Source organism: Pelodiscus sinensis, unplaced genomic scaffold, assembly GCF_049634645.1.
Source record: "Pelodiscus sinensis isolate JC-2024 unplaced genomic scaffold, ASM4963464v1 ctg38, whole genome shotgun sequence".
NCBI lineage: Eukaryota > Metazoa > Chordata > Testudines > Trionychidae > Pelodiscus > Pelodiscus sinensis.
Genome location: NW_027465857.1, coordinates 1,382,107 through 1,400,607, shown reverse-complemented (window position 1 = coordinate 1,400,607; position 18,501 = coordinate 1,382,107).

The following is an 18,501-nucleotide window of genomic DNA, read 5'->3' as shown; positions in this document are numbered from 1 at the left end:
CTCCTCAGGGGGGACATGGTTGTCCCCCCTCGCTGCCACGGCTTCCTCGGCCGGCGCCTCCTGCTGACGCTCGCCGGGGGGGATTTTGACAGCGCTGGCCCCCCTCGGGATCTTTCGGGGGGCCTTCCCGCCCTCCGCATCGGAGGGGGGAGAGGAAGCCCGCGAACGGCGGGCTTTGCGCTTCCCCCGGACGAGCGTCCAGTCCTCCGAGGTGGAGGTGGAGGGCTGGTCAGCAGGGGCAAGGCTGGGGGGCACGTTTGATTTTCGGGGAGGGCGTTGTGGCAAAGGAGGGAAGGAGGGGGATACCTCCACCTGGGGAGGGCCCTCTCCCTTGCCCGGCGGCAACCGCGCCACCCTCTCCTCCTCGGGCCCCGCAGGGACAGATTGAGTAGAGGCGGGGCCCGCCTGCCCGCTCGGGCACGTCGGAGGGGGCGCCTCCGGCTCCCGAGCAGGGCCGTCGGTTGGAGGAGGGGCGGCCGCGGAGGCCAGACTACCAGGGGGGCTGGCGGTGGTGGGGCCACTGTCCTCACGGACCCCGGAGGTCCCGGACGCCTCCCCCGACCGGGCCAAGGGACAGTCCCTCCGGACGTGCCCCGTCGCCCGGCAGAGGAAGCACCGGGTCTCCCCCGAGGAGTAGTGGACTCGATAGAGAGCCCCCTGGTAGGGCACCATAAAGGACCCCTCGAGCGCCTCCCCGCCACGCGCCGCCGGCGGCAGTTGCAGCTGTACCTGCCGGCGGAAGGATAGGACGTGGCGGAGGGCGGGGTCCTTACAGCCCAGCGGGAGAGGGCTGATGGTCGAGATGGGCTTCCCCAGAGTGGAGAGGGAAGGTAACAGGGCGGCATTAGGGAGGAAGGGCGGGACGGAGGTAAGGACCACCCGTACGCCCAGGTCCTCCAGAGGTTCGAGGGGCACGTGCACGCCCCCCACCGCCAGGCCCCTCTCCACCGCCTCCTGGGCGGCGGCCTCCGAGGCAAGGAAGAACACCGCCTTGCCGTACATCTTAGAGGCCGCCACCACGGCCGAGGCCCCCACCACCCTCGCCATCGCCCGCACGTAGGTTTCCATGTGGGGCGAGGCGGCGACCAGGAGGCAGCGGACGCCGTGCCTCCTGGTCATGGCGGGAAAGGGGCCCCGGCCGCCAGGGATGGAGCTGGAGGTGGCAGTCGGGGCGGATGACCCGGCACGTGGGGGGGCGGCAGCGGCCACCTGGGCGTACGCTCTGGGGGCTGGAGGTGGATCGCCCCCAGAGCCGGTGGGGGGAGCAGCAGGGAGGGGGGGAGCTGCAGCCGGTGTCGGGGCTGCAGCAGGCGGGGCGGTTTTGGCCACGGAGGGGTCTGCTTTCCGGGCCGGGCCCTTGCCTTTCTTCCCTCCCCGATTTTTCTTGCCGGCCGAGGCAGAGGATCCACCCTTGTCAGGGGGGGCAGCAGCCGTGGCAGCAGCAGAGCTCGGGTCGGGGGTAGGGAGGTCGGCCGCAGCAGTTGCTTGGGCCGATGGCACTGATGGGACCGAGGGACCATCAGGGACGGGGGTCTCCTCCATCCTGGGGAGTGGGTGGAGGGAGGTGCAAATGGCAAACTGTGGGCGGGGGGGGGCGGGGGTTAACCACTCCTCCCCACCAAACAGCAGGCAGGGGCGGAGGGCATCAATGGAAGGGGGAGGGGGGTTGGAAGGAGGGGGGGCACTGGGTCCGAGGAAGGGCAACCGTAAGAGGGAAGGGTTAGCAGCCACTCCTCCCTGCTGAGACTAGGGCAGAGGAGGAGGGCGCTATTGCAAGGGAAGGGGCACGCGAGGGAAAAAAGGGGGGGGGTACACAATTGGGGAGGAGGAGAGGGAGAGGGAAGGAGGGGGAGGGGGGGAACCAACCACTCCCTCCCACTAACTGATTTCAGGGAGGGAGGGCTCTACCAGGAGTAGTAGACTGGAAACCTAAGAGGCCAGCAACCTGTCCTCCCTGCAAGGCTGGAAGCAGAGGAGGAGGGTGCTGGCAGGGCAGGCAATGAACAAGGTGATGGGTGCAGGGCGGGGGCCGGCTCCTCCGGCTGCACTGGGGTACAAGAAGGACTATGGGGCTGTTGAGCGGCAGGGGTGATGTGAAGGGAGGGTAACTAAAAAGGGGGGGGGGGGGGGGGAGGGGGGCACAAGCGCTCAGGCAGGGGGCAGAGCTCTGGGTGGGGCTACAGGACTTGGGGGGGGTGGGGGAGGAGGGGCATTGGGTTAGCAGGGCAGGATAGGGCAGTAGGGACTGGGAGACAGAGCACTAGCTGAATGTGGGCGGGGCAGGTGAAAACAAACTGAAGCTGAGCTGGTCAGCAAACTGAGGAGGGGAGAAGGGAACAGAACTGGCTAACAGAGTGGGGAGCAGGGCAAGGAAACCAAAGGTAAGGGGAGGCCCCAACCTGACACTGCTGAGGGAAGGGGGCCAAGTCCAAGGGAGGGGGGGGGGAAGCTCGCCCACAAGCGCTTGTGGGAGGCTCAGTCCTCGCCCACTGCCGCAGCAAAGACAGTCCCAGGTGGCACAAACAGGGGGGAACAGCCAGCCCCACCGAGGGGCGCTTCCTTGGTGGTGTAGGGGTTGGTGGAGGGGGTTGTGGGGCAGGTGGTATGGGGGGGGGGCAGCTGGACTAGGGGGAGGGCTCTATGCCTCTCCCCCAGCCCCCCTCCTGGTGTCTCTGTCCACCACCACCCCAGGAGCAGATAAAAAGCTCAGTTCTTGCAAACAAACCCCCTCCACAGTCCAACCGGCAGTCCTTGTCCTCCTCGGTGGGGTGCAGGTAGTCAGCAGCAGCAACAGCAGGCGGGGAGCAGCCAGGTGGGGCAGGCCTCCGGGTGGTGGGTGCTGGTGGGGTCCTCCTTCTCCGGAGCAGTGGAGGAGGGGAGAGGAAGGGCAGCCGGCAGGCCCCCCCTCTCCCCTCAGGCAGCAGCAGCAGCAGCAGCAAGTGGTGGTGAGAAGCAGCAGCAGCAGTGGTGGCTGGAGCAGTGTCCAGGGAAGCAGGCCTCAGCAGGCAGGAGGGCGGCTGGGTGGGTGGGGAGGGCTCCGGCTGGTGCAGGAGCAGGAGCGGGAGCGGGGGCGGGGGGAGAAGGGGGAGAGCAGCTTCTGCACCCTGCTGCCTCTCCTCCTCCTCCTCTTTCCCAGGAGTTGCAGTGGGGCAGGGGAATGGCACCCACAGAGCCCGAGTGCGGAGGAGGCCTATTTGAAATCATGGGATGGTGGGCGGGCGAAGCCCGCCCACCTTCTAAAAGCCCCTCCCCAACCTTATGGGAGGGACACTGGACCCATGTTCAATTGATTTCTTGGGACAAATAATGACTAAAGGATCAAGAAGTGCGGGCTAGAGGTTCAAAATAAGGGAGCCGGATGGGGACACCGAGCAGAGAACCCCGGACAGCGCCCACTGCTCCTCAAAGCTGTCGATGGAGCCAGTGGACGCCGCCCAGAGGAACTCTGCCCGGATTCGTGACACGAGGGAGGAGCGGAAATAGGCCCCACAGTCGCAGAGAACCCCCTCGTCTAGCATCCTCCTCCTGCTGTTGTAGATGGCAACTTTCGCCAAGGCCAGGAGGAGGTTGACGAGGAGGTCTCGCGACTTTGTGGGGCCACGGATTGGGTGTGCATAAATAAAAAGGTGAGGGGAAAAGTGCAGCCAGAACCTCAATAAGAGGTTCTGGAGGAGCCGGAATAGGGGCTGCAACCTGGCGCATTCAAGGTAGGCGTGCGCCAGGTTCTCCCTCACGCCGCAAAAGGGGCAGGTGTCTGGGATAGGGGTGAACCGCGCCAAGTACACGCCCGTGCTCACGGCTCCGTGGAGGAGCCGCCAACTGATGTCCCCGACGGGCCGCGGAATTAAGGTCGAATAAACGCTGGCCCATCGGGGTTCCCCACCCTCTATAGGTCTGAGGTAGTCCCGCCACTTTGTATCGGGGCGGGACACGAGGGTGGGGAAATGCAAAGCGTGGAGCACGAGCGTGTACAGCTGTTCCCTGGGCGCGGTCCGGAAACAGACCGGCTGCAGATTTTGCAGCCGGCTGGGGGTCCAAGGGTGGGGAGGCCGGGGGGGCCCGCGGGACAGGGGCCCAATAAAGAGGGACGGAGGCTTTGCAGGAGGGGAGGGGCGGAGCGTTCCCTCTCGCAGGGCTCTCTGTAGGAGATCGCGAGCGGGCTGCGACAAAGCCGCCTTCACCTCCTGGAGTAGGCGCAGGGGGGTTCGAAGGGTGGAGAGCCCCATGTGTTGAGCGAGCGCTCGGGGATCCACCCAGTCCCCCCTGTCGTAGTCCAGGAGGTCCCCGACCATGGTGGTTTCTGCCAGGATCAGCCTTCGGCGCACCGAGGGAGACTCCGCCACCTGCACGCACAAGGCTGGATTGTGGAGCAGGGGCTCCGCGAGGAGGTCTGCTCCCTCGGAGGCCACAACGGACCTGGTCGCCGAGAAGAGCTTCCAGGTCTGGAGGAGGTCCTGGTAGAATTCCGGCAGTTCTGAGAGGTCTCGCGGAAGACCCCTCGGGTGGATAAAAAAGAGCTGCCGGTCGTATCGGAGCCCTCGGAGGCGGCGGAGGAAGGCGTGCCCCAAAATGCTCCATGCCGGACTACCTGCACTAAAGAGGAGTCTCTGCAGGGCCTGGAGGCGGAAGGTCCGGACCTGGCTGCGCACGCAGACCAGGCCCTGGCCCCCCTCCTCCAGGGGGAGGGACAAGACCCCTGCAGAGACCCAGTGCAGTCCCGGCCAAAGGAACCCCAAAGCTGCCCTCTGGAGCTTGGCCGGGACCTCCGGGTGCGGGCGCAGGGTGTTGAGCCGGTGCCAGAGCATGGACAGGACCAGCTGATTGAGCACCAGCGCCCTCCCACGAAGGGAGAGGCACCGGAGCAGTCCTGTCCATCTCCGCAGCCGCTCACCCACCCTGGCCTCCAAACCTTGCCAGTTTTCCGGCGGCGAAGGATGCGTGGCGGATAAATAGACGCCCAGATAGAGCAGCGGACCCGCGCTCCACCTGATGGCCTGAAGCGCGGGTGGGAGGGAGCCGGCCCGCCACCCGTCCCCGACCACCAGGCCAGAGCTCTTGACCCAGTTGACCCGGGCGGAGGAGGCTGCCGAGTAGACGGCTTGGCAAGCCTCCACCCGCGCCAGGTCGCCCGGGTCCCGGACCACGAGGAGCACGTCATCGGCGTACGCCGACAGGACCAGCCGCAGCTCCGGCTCCCGAAGCACCAACCCCGTCAACCTCCTACGGAGGAGACAGAGGAAGGGCTCGATCGCCAGAGCGTACAGCTGGCCCGACAGCGGACACCCCTGACGCACCCCCCGCCCGAAGCTGACCGGCTCGGTCAGGGTCCAGTTGAGCCTGACCAGACACTCCGCGAGGGCGTACAGCACCCGGAGAAAACCCACAAACCGGGGCCCGAAGCCGAAGGCCTGCAGGGTGCCCAGGAGATACCCGTGGTCCATCCTGTCGAACGCCTTCTCCTGGTCCAGGGACAGGAGGGCGAACGACAAGCCATCCCTACGCCCGAGCTCCAAGAGATCCCGGACCAAATACAAGTTATCGAATATACTACGGCCCGGGACGGTGTAGGTCTGGTCGGGATGGATCACGTCCGCCAGCACGGACCGCAGTCGCAGCGAGATGGCTTTTGCTACGATCTTGTAGTCCGTGCTGAGGAGCGAGACGGGACGCCAATTCCGTAGGTCGCGGAGGTCCCCCTTCTTCGGCAGCAAGGCGAGCACCGCTCGCCTGCACGACAGAGGGAGGACCCCGCTCTCCAAGGACTCGGCCCAGACGGTGACGAGGTCCGGGCCGAGGACGTCCCAGAACACGCGGTAGAACTCCACGGTCAGCCCGTCCATGCCCGGGGTTTTATTGTTGGGCATGAGACGGAGGGCTTCCGAGAACTCGGCCAGAGTGAGAGGCAGCTCCAGCCGGTCTCGGTCGCCCGCGCTGACCGTCGGGAGCTCGGTCCAGAGCGCCCTGCAGGCGTCGGCTTCGGTCGGATCCGGGGAGAACAAACTGGCGTAGAAGGCCCTGGCCCTTCCGCGCATCTCCGCCGGGTCCGTGAGGGGGGTGCCGTCCTCCGCCAAGAGGCAGGTGACGTGCTTTTTGGCCCCCCTCCTTTTCTCCAGGGCATAGAAGAAACGGGAGCCGCGATCCATCTCCCGAAGGAGGTGGATGCGAGATCGAACAAAGGCGCCCCGGGCTCTGTGATCTTCCAGGGCCCGGAGCTCCTCCCGCTTCTCCCGGTACGCCTCGCGGAGGAGTGGATCCTCGGGGGCGGACGCCAGGCGCCCCTCCAGCTTCAACACCTCCCGTTCCAACTGCTCTATCGCCGCATCCCTCCGCCGGCTGGCGCCCCGGGAGTAGTCACGGCAGAAGAGCCGGGCGCGCACCTTCCCCACGTCCCACCAGCGCCGCGCCGAGGGAAAGGCGGGCCGCTGCCCCCGCCAGGCCTGCCAGAACTCCCGGAAGGACGCCACGAAGCCCGCATCCTCCAGCAGGCTATTGTTGAAGTGCCAGTAGGCCGGCCCCAGCCTCTCCGCCGTCAGAGAGGCTTTCACGGCCACCAAATGGTGGTCCGTGAACGGGGCCGGCCGGACGCTGGAGGAGTGGGCTCGTGCCAGATGGAATCGCGAAAGGTAGATGCGATCCAACCGGGAGTGGCTCGACCGCTCGTTCCCCACCCGGACGTAAGTGAAGGTGGTACTGTCGTCCGGGTGGTGGTCCCGCCAGACGTCCACCAGGGAGTGATGTTCCACGATCTCCCTGAGGACGTCCGCCGCGGCCTGGCAGTTCGCGAGTCCTACACGGTCCCGGTCATCGAGGATGGTGTTAAAGTCCCCGCCCAGGACCAGGCACTCGCGAGGATCCAAAGTGCCGAGGAAGGTGGCCGCCTGCCGATAAAAGGTGACCTGGTCCGGGCCCGCGTTCGGGGCGTAGACGTTGACGAGGTTCAACGTCTGCCCCTCCACGCGGGCCCGGACGTGCAGCAGGCGGCCCGGGACAACCTCGGCGGTCCCCAGCACCTCGGGCCGTAGGGCAGGGGAGAACAGGGTGACCACCCCGGCCGAGCGAGCGCTGAGGTGGCTAAAATACACCCCGTCCCCCCACTCCAGCCGCCAGCCAGCCTCGACGGCTGGAGTCGTGTGGGTCTCCTGCAGGAAAACCACCGAGTACCCCCCCTCCCGGAGGAAGGAGAGCACCCGGCTCCTGCGGAGACCCGCCCTACAGCCCCGGGCGTTCAGTGTCGCGATGGTGGCGTAAGTCATACTGAGGGCTGGGGTGGATCCTTGCGGGCAGGTGAGTCGGCGGCCCCCCGCGGGCCCGGCAGCAGACCGCTCCCCGACCCGAAGGTCAGGAGAGAGTCTCGAAACTTGCGGGCCCGGCGGAAGGCCGCGTCGTCCTGCCTATCGGCCCCTCTCCCCTGCTGCAACAAGGCTCTAGTGGCCTGAAGGATGGAATGAAAGTCCCCCCAGCGCTGGAGGGCGAGCTGCACCTTTCCTCTTGCCCCGCGGTTGTCCGCGAGGAATTGGCGCAGCTCGCTCCTCAGCGCCGAGGGGGAACCGGGGTTTTCCTCCGTCCGGGCCCCCAGGTGGAGCTCACGGGCCACGGAGGCGGGCAGACAGGGGTCCGATCCCCGTCGCTGCGCCGACACGGCTGGCGCCGAGCTGCCCGCCCCCGACCCCGGCAAGGGAGGAGGCGGCGGAGGGAACACGGCAGCCCCTAACAGATCGGGGACTGGGGATACAAAAACAACCCCCCGAGGGCCGCCCATAGCTAGCGGGAATGAGACGGCCCTCGCGGGGGTGGCACTAGCGGACATTTGGGGAGGTGGTAGGGGTGAATCGGGTGACACGGCCGGGGCCGGGATGGGAAAAGGGTGGGGGGACAGCAACGGAGGGGTGTTTTCCACGGTAGGGGTGGGGGGGAGGGTGGGCTCTAGGCTGGATGATGGGTCAGGGTTGGGGAAAGGGGCAGACATGGGGGTAGGAGAGGGATCGGGAACAGGGGAGGGTTCGGTACCGGAGATGGGTTCGTAAAGGGCAGAAGCGGGGGTGGGGGGAGGATCGGGACGTGGGGGGGCATCGGAATCCCAGGCAGGGTCTGGGAAGGGGTCCCCCGTGGCCATTCCACCAGGCTGCGGCGCTTCCCGGATGGGGACCTGGGGGTCGGGATCAGGAACTGGGGGGTCCGCGCCGACGCCGGGCTCAGATGGAAAAGCTAGTATTAGTGCCTCGGCGTCGGCCAGTATGGTATCTTGTGGTGGGCCCCCAACGGGAAGGGAGGATGACCGCCCCACCCCGGTTACTGGAGGGGGGGCACCCTCAGCCCCTGGACTCGGTCGCTCGGCGCCAGCTGTCGCCCCGGGGGGCTCGGCAGCATCCGTTCCGGCGCTCGAGTCGGCCGGGCCAGTGGGCAGTATCAGGGGTGCCCCGAGCGTGAGGATGGGGTCGGCCACCTGGGACACGGGTTTGGGGAGAGGAGGGGGCGGCGCCACGGAGTCGCCGCCCAGACCGAGGCCCGCTGGCGGAGGGTCGTCCTCCCCCTGGGTGAGCGGGGTCAGACCCAGGGCCTCGATCTCCTCAAAGATGGAGCTCAACTCCATCCCCTCGGCCCCGGAGCCTTCCCCTCCGGCCACCAAGGCACCAATTACCTCGGCGGGGACGGAAGGGGGGGCAATTGGAGCCTGGGCCGGGGGGGCTCCATCAGAGGCCTCCTCGTGGATAGGCTCCTCAGGGGGGACATGGTTGTCCCCCCTCGCTGCCACGGCTTCCTCGGCCGGCGCCTCCTGCTGACGCTCGCCGGGGGGGATTTTGACAGCGCTGGCCCCCCTCGGGATCTTTCGGGGGGCCTTCCCGCCCTCCGCATCGGAGGGGGGAGAGGAAGCCCGCGAACGGCGGGCTTTGCGCTTCCCCCGGACGAGTGTCCAGTCCTCCGAGGTGGAGGTGGAGGGCTGGTCAGCAGGGGCAAGGCTGGGGGGCACGTTTGATTTTCGGGGAGGGCGTTGTGGCAAAGGAGGGAAGGAGGGGGATACCTCCACCTGGGGAGGGCCCTCTCCCTTGCCCGGCGGCAACCGCGCCACCCTCTCCTCCTCGGGCCCCGCAGGGACAGATTGAGTAGAGGCGGGGCCTGCCTGCCCGCTCGGGCACGTCGGAGGGGGCGCCTCCGGCTCCCGAGCAGGGCCGTCGGTTGGAGGAGGGGCGGCCGCGGAGGCCAGACTACCAGGGGGACTGGCGGTGGTGGGGCCAATGTCCTCACGGACCCCGGAGGTCCCGGACGCCTCCCCCGACCGGGCCAAGGGACAGTCCCTCCGGACGTGCCCCGTCGCCCGGCAGAGGAAGCACCGGGTCTCCCCCGAGGAGTAGTGGACTCGATAGAGAGCCCCCTGGTAGGGCACCATAAAGGACCCCTCGAGCGCCTCCCCGCCACGCGCCGCCGGCGGCAGTTGCAGCTGTACCTGCCGGCGGAAGGATAGGACGTGGCGGAGGGCGGGGTCCTTGCAGCCCAGCGGGAGAGGGCTGATGGTCGAGATGGGCTTCCCCAGAGTGGAGAGGGAAGGTAACAGGGCGGCATTAGGGAGGAAGGGCGGGACGGAGGTAAGGACCACCCGTACGCCCAGGTCCTCCAGAGGTTCGAGGGGCACGTGCACGCCCCCCACCGCCAGGCCCCTCTCCACCGCCTCCTGGGCGGCGGCCTCCGAGGCAAGGAAGAACACCGCCTTGCCGTACATCTTGGAGGCCGCCACCACGGCCGAGGCCCCCACCACCCTCGCCATCGCCCGCACGTAGGTTTCCATGTGGGGCGAGGCGGCGACCAGGAGGCAGCGGACGCCGTGCCTCCTGGTCATGGCGGGAAAGGGGCCCCGGCCGCCAGGGATGGAGCTGGAGGCGGCAGTCGGGGCGGATGACCCGGCACGTGGGGGGGCGGCAGCGGCCACCTGGGCGTACGCTCTGGGGGCTGTAGGTGGATCGCCCCCAGAGCCGGTGGGGGGAACAGCAGGGAGGGGGGGAGCTGCAGCCGGTGTCGGGGCTACAGCGGGCGGGGCGGTTTTGGCCACGGAGGGGTCTGCTTTCCGGGCCGGGCCCTTGCCTTTCTTCCCTCCCCGATTTTTCTTGCCGGCCGAGGCAGAGGATCCACCCTTGTCAGGGGGGGCAGCAGCCGTGGCAGCAGCAGAGCTCGGGTCGGGGGTAGGGAGGTCGGCCGCAGCAGTTGCTTGGGCCGATGGCACTGATGGGACCGAGGGACCATCAGGGACGGGGGTCTCCTCCATCCTGGGGAGTGGGTGGAGGGAGGTGCAAATGGCAAACTGTGGGCGGGGGGGGGCGGGGGTTAACCACTCCTCCCCACCAAACAGCAGGCAGGGGCGGAGGGCATCAATGGAAGGGGGAGGGGGGTTGGAAGGAGGGGGGGCACTGGGTCCGAGGAAGGGCAACCGTAAGAGGGAAGGGTTAGCAGCCACTCCTCCCTGCTGAGACTAGGGCAGAGGAGGAGGGCGCTATTGCAAGGGAAGGGGCACGCGAGGGAAAAAAGGGGGGGGTACACAATTGGGGAGGAGGAGAGGGAGAGGGAAGGAGGGGGAGGGGGGGAACCAACCACTCCCTCCCACTAACTGATTTCAGGGAGGGAGGGCTCTACCAGGAGTAGTAGACTGGAAACCTAAGAGGCCAGCAACCTGTCCTCCCTGCAAGGCTGGAAGCAGAGGAGGAGGGTGCTGGCAGGGCAGGCAATGAACAAGGTGATGGGTGCAGGGCGGGGGCCGGCTCCTCCGGCTGCACTGGGGTACAAGAAGGACTATGGGGCTGTTGAGCGGCAGGGGTGATGTGAAGGGAGGGTAACTAAAAAGGGGGGGGAGGGGGGCACAAGCGCTCAGGCAGGGGGCAGAGCTCTGGGTGGGGCTACAGGACTTCTGGGGGGGTGGGGGAGGAGGGGCATCGGGTTAGCAGGGCAGGATAGGGCAGTAGGGGCTGCGAGACAGAGCACTGGCTGAATGTGGGCGGGGCAGGTGAAAACAAACTGAAGCTGAGCTAGTCAGCAAACTGAGGAGGGGAGAAGGGAACAGAACTGGCCAGCAGAGTGGGGAACAGGGCAAGGGAACCAAGGTAAGGGGGGGGCTCCCAACCTAACACTGCTGAGGGAAGGGGGCCAAGTCCAAGGGGGGGGAGGGAGCTCGCCCACAAGCGCTTGTGGGAGGCTCAGTCCTCGCCCACTGCCGCAGCAAAGACAGTCCCAGGTGGCACAAACAGGGGGGAACAGCCAGCCCCACCGAGGGGCGCTTCCTTGGTGGTGTAGGGGTTGGTGGAGGGGGTTGTGGGGCAGGTGGTATGGGGGGGGGAGGGGGGGGGGGGGGGGGGCAGCTGGACTAGGGGGAGGGCTCTGCGCCTCTCCCCCAGCCCCCCTCCTGGTGTCTCTGTCCACCACCACCCCAGGAGCAGGTAAAAAGCTCAGTTCTTGCAAACAAACCCCCTCCACAGTCCAACCGGCAGTCCTTGTCCTCCTCGGTGGGGTGCAGGTAGTCAGCAGCAGCAACAGCAGGCGGGGAGCAGCCAGGTGGGGCAGGCCTCCGGGTGGTGGGTGCTGGTGGGGTCCTTCTTCTCCGGAGCAGTGGAGGAGGGGAGAGGAAGGGCAGCCGGCAGGCCCCCCCTCTCCCCTCAGGCGGCAGCAGCAGCAGCAGCAAGTGGTGGTGAGAAGCAGCAGCAGCAGCTGTGGCTGGAGCAGTGTCCAGGGAAGCAGGCCTCAGCAGGCAGGAGGGCGGCTGGGTGGGTGGGGAGGGCTCCGGCTGGTGCAGGAGCAGGAGCGGGAGCGGGGGCGGGGGGAGAAGGGGGAGAGCAGCTTCTGCACCCTGCTGCCTCTCCTCCTCCTCCTCTTTCCCAGGAGTTGCAGTGGGGCAGGGGAATGGCACCCACAGAGCCCGAGTGCGGAGGAGGCCTATTTGAAATCATGGGATGGTGGGCGGGCGAAGCCCGCCCACCTTCTAAAAGCCCCTCCCCAACCTTATGGGAGGGACACTGGACCCATGTTCAATTGATTTCTTGGGACAAATAATGACTAAAGGATCAAGAAGTGCGGGCTAGAGGTTCAAAATAAGGGAGCCGGATGGGGACACCGAGCAGAGAACCCCGGACAGCGCCCACTGCTCCTCAAAGCTGTCGATGGAGCCAGTGGACGCCGCCCAGAGGAACTCTGCCCGGATTCGTGACACGAGGGAGGAGCGGAAATAGGCCCCACAGTCGCAGAGAACCCCCTCGTCTAGCATCCTCCTCCTGCTGTTGTAGATGGCAACTTTCGCCAAGGCCAGGAGGAGGTTGACGAGGAGGTCTCGCGACTTTGTGGGGCCACGGATTGGGTGTGCATAAATAAAAAGGTGAGGGGAAAAGTGCAGCCAGAACCTCAATAAGAGGTTCTGGAGGAGCCGGAATAGGGGCTGCAACCTGGCGCATTCAAGGTAGGCGTGCGCCAGGTTCTCCCTCACGCCGCAAAAGGGGCAGGTGTCTGGGATAGGGGTGAACCGCGCCAAGTACACGCCCGTGCTCACGGCTCCGTGGAGGAGCCGCCAACTGATGTCCCCGACGGGCCGCGGGATTAAGGTCGAATAAACGCTGGCCCATCGGGGTTCCCCACCCTCTATGGGTCTGAGGTAGTCCCGCCACTTTGTATCGGGGCGGGACACGAGGGTGGGGAAATGCAAAGCGTGGAGCACGAGCGTGTACAGCTGTTCCCTGGGCGCGGTCCGGAAACAGACCGGCTGCAGATTTTGCAGCCGGCTGGGGGTCCAAGGGTGGGGAGGCCGGGGGGGCCCGCGGGACAGGGGCCCAATAAAGAGGGACGGAGGCTTTGCAGGAGGGGAGGGGCGGAGCGTTCCCTCTCGCAGGGCTCTCTGTAGGAGATCGCGAGCGGGCTGCGACAAAGCCGCCTTCACCTCCTGGAGTAGGCGCAGGGGGGTTCGAAGGGTGGAGAGCCCCATGCGTTGAGCGAGCGCTCGGGGATCCACCCAGTCCCCCCTGTCGTAGTCCAGGAGGTCCCCGACCATGGTGGTTTCTGCCAGGATCAGCCTCCGGCGCACCGAGGGAGACTCCGCCACCTGCACGCACAAGGCTGGATTGTGGAGCAGGGGCTCCGCGAGGAGGTCTGCTCCCTCGGAGGCCACAACGGACCTGGTCGCCGAGAAGAGCTTCCAGGTCTGGAGGAGGTCCTGGTAGAATTCCGGCAGTTCTGAGAGGTCTCGCGGAAGACCCCTCGGGTGGATGAAAAAGAGCTGCCGGTCGTATCGGAGCCCTCGGAGGCGGCGGAGGAAGGCGTGCCCCAAAATGCTCCATGCCGGACTACCTGCACTAAAGAGGAGTCTCTGCAGGGCCTGGAGGCGGAAGGTCCGGACCTGGCCGCGCACGCAGACCAGGCCCTGGCCCCCCTCCTCCAGGGGGAGGGACAAGACCCCTGCAGAGACCCAGTGCAGTCCCGGCCAAAGGAACCCCAAAGCTGCCCTCTGGAGCTTGGCCGGGACCTCCGGGTGCGGGCGCAGGGTGTTGAGCCGGTGCCAGAGCATGGACAGGACCAGCTGATTGAGCACCAGCGCCCTCCCACGAAGGGAGAGGCACCGGAGCAGTCCTGTCCATCTCCGCAGCCGCTCACCCACCCTGGCCTCCAAACCTTGCCAGTTTTCCGGCGGCGAAGGATGCGTGGCGGATAAATAGACGCCCAGATAGAGCAGCGGACCCGCGCTCCACCTGATGGCCTGAAGCGCGGGTGGGAGGGAGCCGGCCCGCCACCCGTCCCCGACCACCAGGCCAGAGCTCTTGACCCAGTTGACCCGGGCGGAGGAGGCTGCCGAGTAGACGGCTTGGCAAGCCTCCACCCGCGCCAGGTCGCCCGGGTCCCGGACCACGAGGAGCACGTCATCGGCGTACGCCGACAGGACCAGCCGCAGCTCCGGCTCCCGAAGCACCAACCCCGTCAACCTCCTACGGAGGAGACAGAGGAAGGGCTCGATCGCCAGAGCGTACAGCTGGCCCGACAGCGGACACCCCTGACGCACCCCCCGCCCGAAGCTGACCGGCTCGGTCAGGGTCCAGTTGAGCCTGACCAGACACTCCGCGAGGGCGTACAGCACCCGGAGAAAACCCACAAACCGGGGCCCGAAGCCGAAGGCCTGCAGGGTGCCCAGGAGATACCCGTGGTCCATCCTGTCGAACGCCTTCTCCTGGTCCAGGGACAGGAGGGCGAACGACAAGCCATCCCTACGCCCGAGCTCCAAGAGATCCCGGACCAAATACAAGTTATCGAATATACTACGGCCCGGGACGGTGTAGGTCTGGTCGGGATGGATCACGTCCGCCAGCACGGACCGCAGTCGCAGCGAGATGGCTTTCGCTACGATCTTGTAGTCCGTGCTGAGGAGCGAGACGGGACGCCAATTCCGTAGGTCGCGGAGGTCCCCCTTCTTCGGCAGCAAGGCGAGCACCGCTCGCCTGCACGACAGAGGGAGGACCCCGCTCTCCAAGGACTCGGCCCAGACGGTGACGAGGTCCGGGCCGAGGACGTCCCAGAACACGCGGTAGAACTCCACGGTCAGCCCGTCCATGCCCGGGGTTTTATTGTTGGGCATGAGACGGAGGGCTTCCGAGAACTCGGCCAGAGTGAGAGGCAGCTCCAGCCGGTCTCGGTCGCCCGCGCTGACCGTCGGGAGCTCGGTCCAGAGCGCCCTGCAGGCGTCGGCTTCGGTCGGATCCGGGGAGAACAAACTGGCGTAGAAGGCCCTGGCCCTTCCGCGCATCTCCGCCGGGTCCGTGAGGGGGGTGCCGTCCTCCGCCAAGAGGCAGGTGACGTGCTTTTTGGCCCCCCTCCTTTTCTCCAGGGCATAGAAGAAACGGGAGCCGCGATCCATCTCCCGAAGGAGGTGGATGCGAGATCGAACAAAGGCGCCCCGGGCTCTGTGATCTTCCAGGGCCCGGAGCTCCTCCCGCTTCTCCCGGTACGCCTCGCAGAGGAGTGGATCCTCGGGGGCGGACGCCAGGCGCCCCTCCAGCTTCAACACCTCCCGTTCCAACTGCTCTATCGCCGCATCCCTCCGCCGGCTGGCGCCCCGGGAGTAGTCACGGCAGAAGAGCCGGGCGCGCACCTTCCCCACGTCCCACCAGCGCCGCGCCGAGGGAAAGGCGGGCCGCTGCCCCCGCCAGGCCTGCCAGAACTCCCGGAAGGACGCCACGAAGCCCGCATCCTCCAGCAGGCTATTGTTGAAGTGCCAGTAGGCCGGCCCCAGCCTCTCCGCCGTCAGAGAGGCTTTCACGGCCACCAAATGGTGGTCCGTGAACGGGGCCGGCCGGACGCTGGAGGAGTGGGCTCGTGCCAGATGGAATCGCGAAAGGTAGATGCGATCCAACCGGGAGTGGCTCGACCGCTCGTTCCCCACCCGGACGTAAGTGAAGGTGGTACTGTCGTCCGGGTGGTGGTCCCGCCAGACGTCCACCAGGGAGTGATGTTCCACGATCTCCCTGAGGACGTCCGCCGCGGCCTGGCAGTTCGCGAGTCCTACACGGTCCCGGTCATCGAGGATGGTGTTAAAGTCCCCGCCCAGGACCAGGCACTCGCGAGGATCCAAAGTGCCGAGGAAGGTGGCCGCCTGCCGATAAAAGGTGACCTGGTCCGGGCCCGCGTTCGGGGCGTAGACGTTGACGAGGTTCAACGTCTGCCCCTCCACGCGGGCCCGGACGTGCAGCAGGCGGCCCGGGACAACCTCGGCGGTCCCCAGCACCTCGGGCCGTAGGGCAGGGGAGAACAGGGTGACCACCCCGGCCGAGCGAGCGCTGAGGTGGCTAAAATACACCCCGTCCCCCCACTCCAGCCGCCAGCCAGCCTCGACGGCTGGAGTCGTGTGGGTCTCCTGCAGGAAAACCACCGAGTACCCCCCCTCCCGGAGGAAGGAGAGCACCCGGCTCCTGCGGAGACCCGCCCTACAGCCCCGGGCGTTCAGTGTCGCGATGGTGGCGTAAGTCATACTGAGGGCTGGGGTGGATCCTTGCGGGCAGGTGAGTCGGCGGCCCCCCGCGGGCCCGGCAGCAGACCGCTCCCCGACCCGAAGGTCAGGAGAGAGTCTCGAAACTTGCGGGCCCGGCGGAAGGCCGCGTCGTCCTGCCTATCGGCCCCTCTCCCCTGCTGCAACAAGGCTCTAGTGGCCTGAAGGATGGAATGAAAGTCCCCCCAGCGCTGGAGGGCGAGCTGCACCTTTCCTCTTGCCCCGCGGTTGTCCGCGAGGAATTGGCGCAGCTCGCTCCTCAGCGCCGAGGGGGAACCGGGGTTTTCCTCCGTCCGGGCCCCCAGGTGGAGCTCACGGGCCACGGAGGCGGGCAGACAGGGGTCCGATCCCCGTCGCTGCGCCGACACGGCTGGCGCCGAGCTGCCCGCCCCCGACCCCGGCAAGGGAGGAGGCGGCGGAGGGAACACGGCAGCCCCTAACAGATCGGGGACTGGGGATACAAAAACAACCCCCCGAGGGCCGCCCATAGCTAGCGGGAATGAGACGGCCCTCGCGGGGGTGGCACTAGCGGACATTTGGGGAGGTGGTAGGGGTGAATCGGGTGACACGGCCGGGGCCGGGATGGGAAAAGGGTGGGGGGACAGCAACGGAGGGGTGTTTTCCACGGTAGGGGTGGGGGGGAGGGTGGGCTCTAGGCTGGATGATGGGTCAGGGTTGGGGAAAGGGGCAGACATGGGGGTAGGAGAGGGATCGGGAACAGGGGAGGGTTCGGTACCGGAGATGGGTTCGTAAAGGGCAGAAGCGGGGGTGGGGGGAGGATCGGGACGTGGGGGGGCATCGGAATCCCAGGCAGGGTCTGGGAAGGGGTCCCCCGTGGCCATTCCACCAGGCTGCGGCGCTTCCCGGATGGGGACCTGGGGGTCGGGATCAGGAACTGGGGGGTCCGCGCCGACGCCGGGCTCAGATGGAAAAGCTAGTATTAGTGCCTCGGCGTCGGCCAGTATGGTATCTTGTGGTGGGCCCCCAACGGGAAGGGAGGATGACCGCCCCACCCCGGTTACTGGAGGGGGGGCACCCTCAGCCCCTGGACTCGGTCGCTCGGCGCCAGCTGTCGCCCCGGGGGGCTCGGCAGCATCCGTTCCGGCGCTCGAGTCGGCCGGGCCAGTGGGCAGTATCAGGGGTGCCCCGAGCGTGAGGATGGGGTCGACCACCTGGGACACGGGGTTGGGGAGAGGAGGGGGCGGCGCCACGGAGTCGCCGCCCAGACCGAGGCCCGCTGGCGGAGGGTCGTCCTCCCCCTGGGTGAGCGGGGTCAGACCCAGGGCCTCGATCTCCTCAAAGATGGAGCTCAACTCCATCCCCTCGGCCCCGGAGCCTTCCCCTCCGGCCACCAAGGCACCAATTACCTCGGCGGGGACGGAAGGGGGGGCAATTGGAGCCTGGGCCGGGGGGGCTCCATCAGAGGCCTCCTCGTGGATAGGCTCCTCAGGGGGGACATGGTTGTCCCCCCTCGCTGCCACGGCTTCCTCGGCCGGCGCCTCCTGCTGACGCTCGCCGGGGGGGATTTTGACAGCGCTGGCCCCCCTCGGGATCTTTCGGGGGGCCTTCCCGCCCTCCGCATCGGAGGGGGGAGAGGAAGCCCGCGAACGGCGGGCTTTGCGCTTCCCCCGGACGAGTGTCCAGTCCTCCGAGGTGGAGGTGGAGGGCTGGTCAGCAGGGGCAAGGCTGGGGGGCACGTTTGATTTTCGGGGAGGGCGTTGTGGCAAAGGAGGGAAGGAGGGGGATACCTCCACCTGGGGAGGGCCCTCTCCCTTGCCCGGCGGCAACCGCGCCACCCTCTCCTCCTCGGGCCCCGCAGGGACAGATTGAGTAGAGGCGGGGCCTGCCTGCCCGCTCGGGCACGTCGGAGGGGGCGCCTCCGGCTCCCGAGCAGGGCCGTCGGTTGGAGGAGGGGCGGCCGCGGAGGCCAGACTACCAGGGGGACTGGCGGTGGTGGGGCCAATGTCCTCACGGACCCCGGAGGTCCCGGACGCCTCCCCCGACCGGGCCAAGGGACAGTCCCTCCGGACGTGCCCCGTCGCCCGGCAGAGGAAGCACCGGGTCTCCCCCGAGGAGTAGTGGACTCGATAGAGAGCCCCCTGGTAGGGCACCATAAAGGACCCCTCGAGCGCCTCCCCGCCACGCGCCGCCGGCGGCAGTTGCAGCTGTACCTGCCGGCGGAAGGATAGGACGTGGCGGAGGGCGGGGTCCTTGCAGCCCAGCGGGAGAGGGCTGATGGTCGAGATGGGCTTCCCCAGAGTGGAGAGGGAAGGTAACAGGGCGGCATTAGGGAGGAAGGGCGGGACGGAGGTAAGGACCACCCGTACGCCCAGGTCCTCCAGAGGTTCGAGGGGCACGTGCACGCCCCCCACCGCCAGGCCCCTCTCCACCGCCTCCTGGGCGGCGGCCTCCGAGGCAAGGAAGAACACCGCCTTGCCGTACATCTTAGAGGCCGCCACCACGGCCGAGGCCCCCACCACCCTCGCCATCGCCCGCACGTAGGTTTCCAT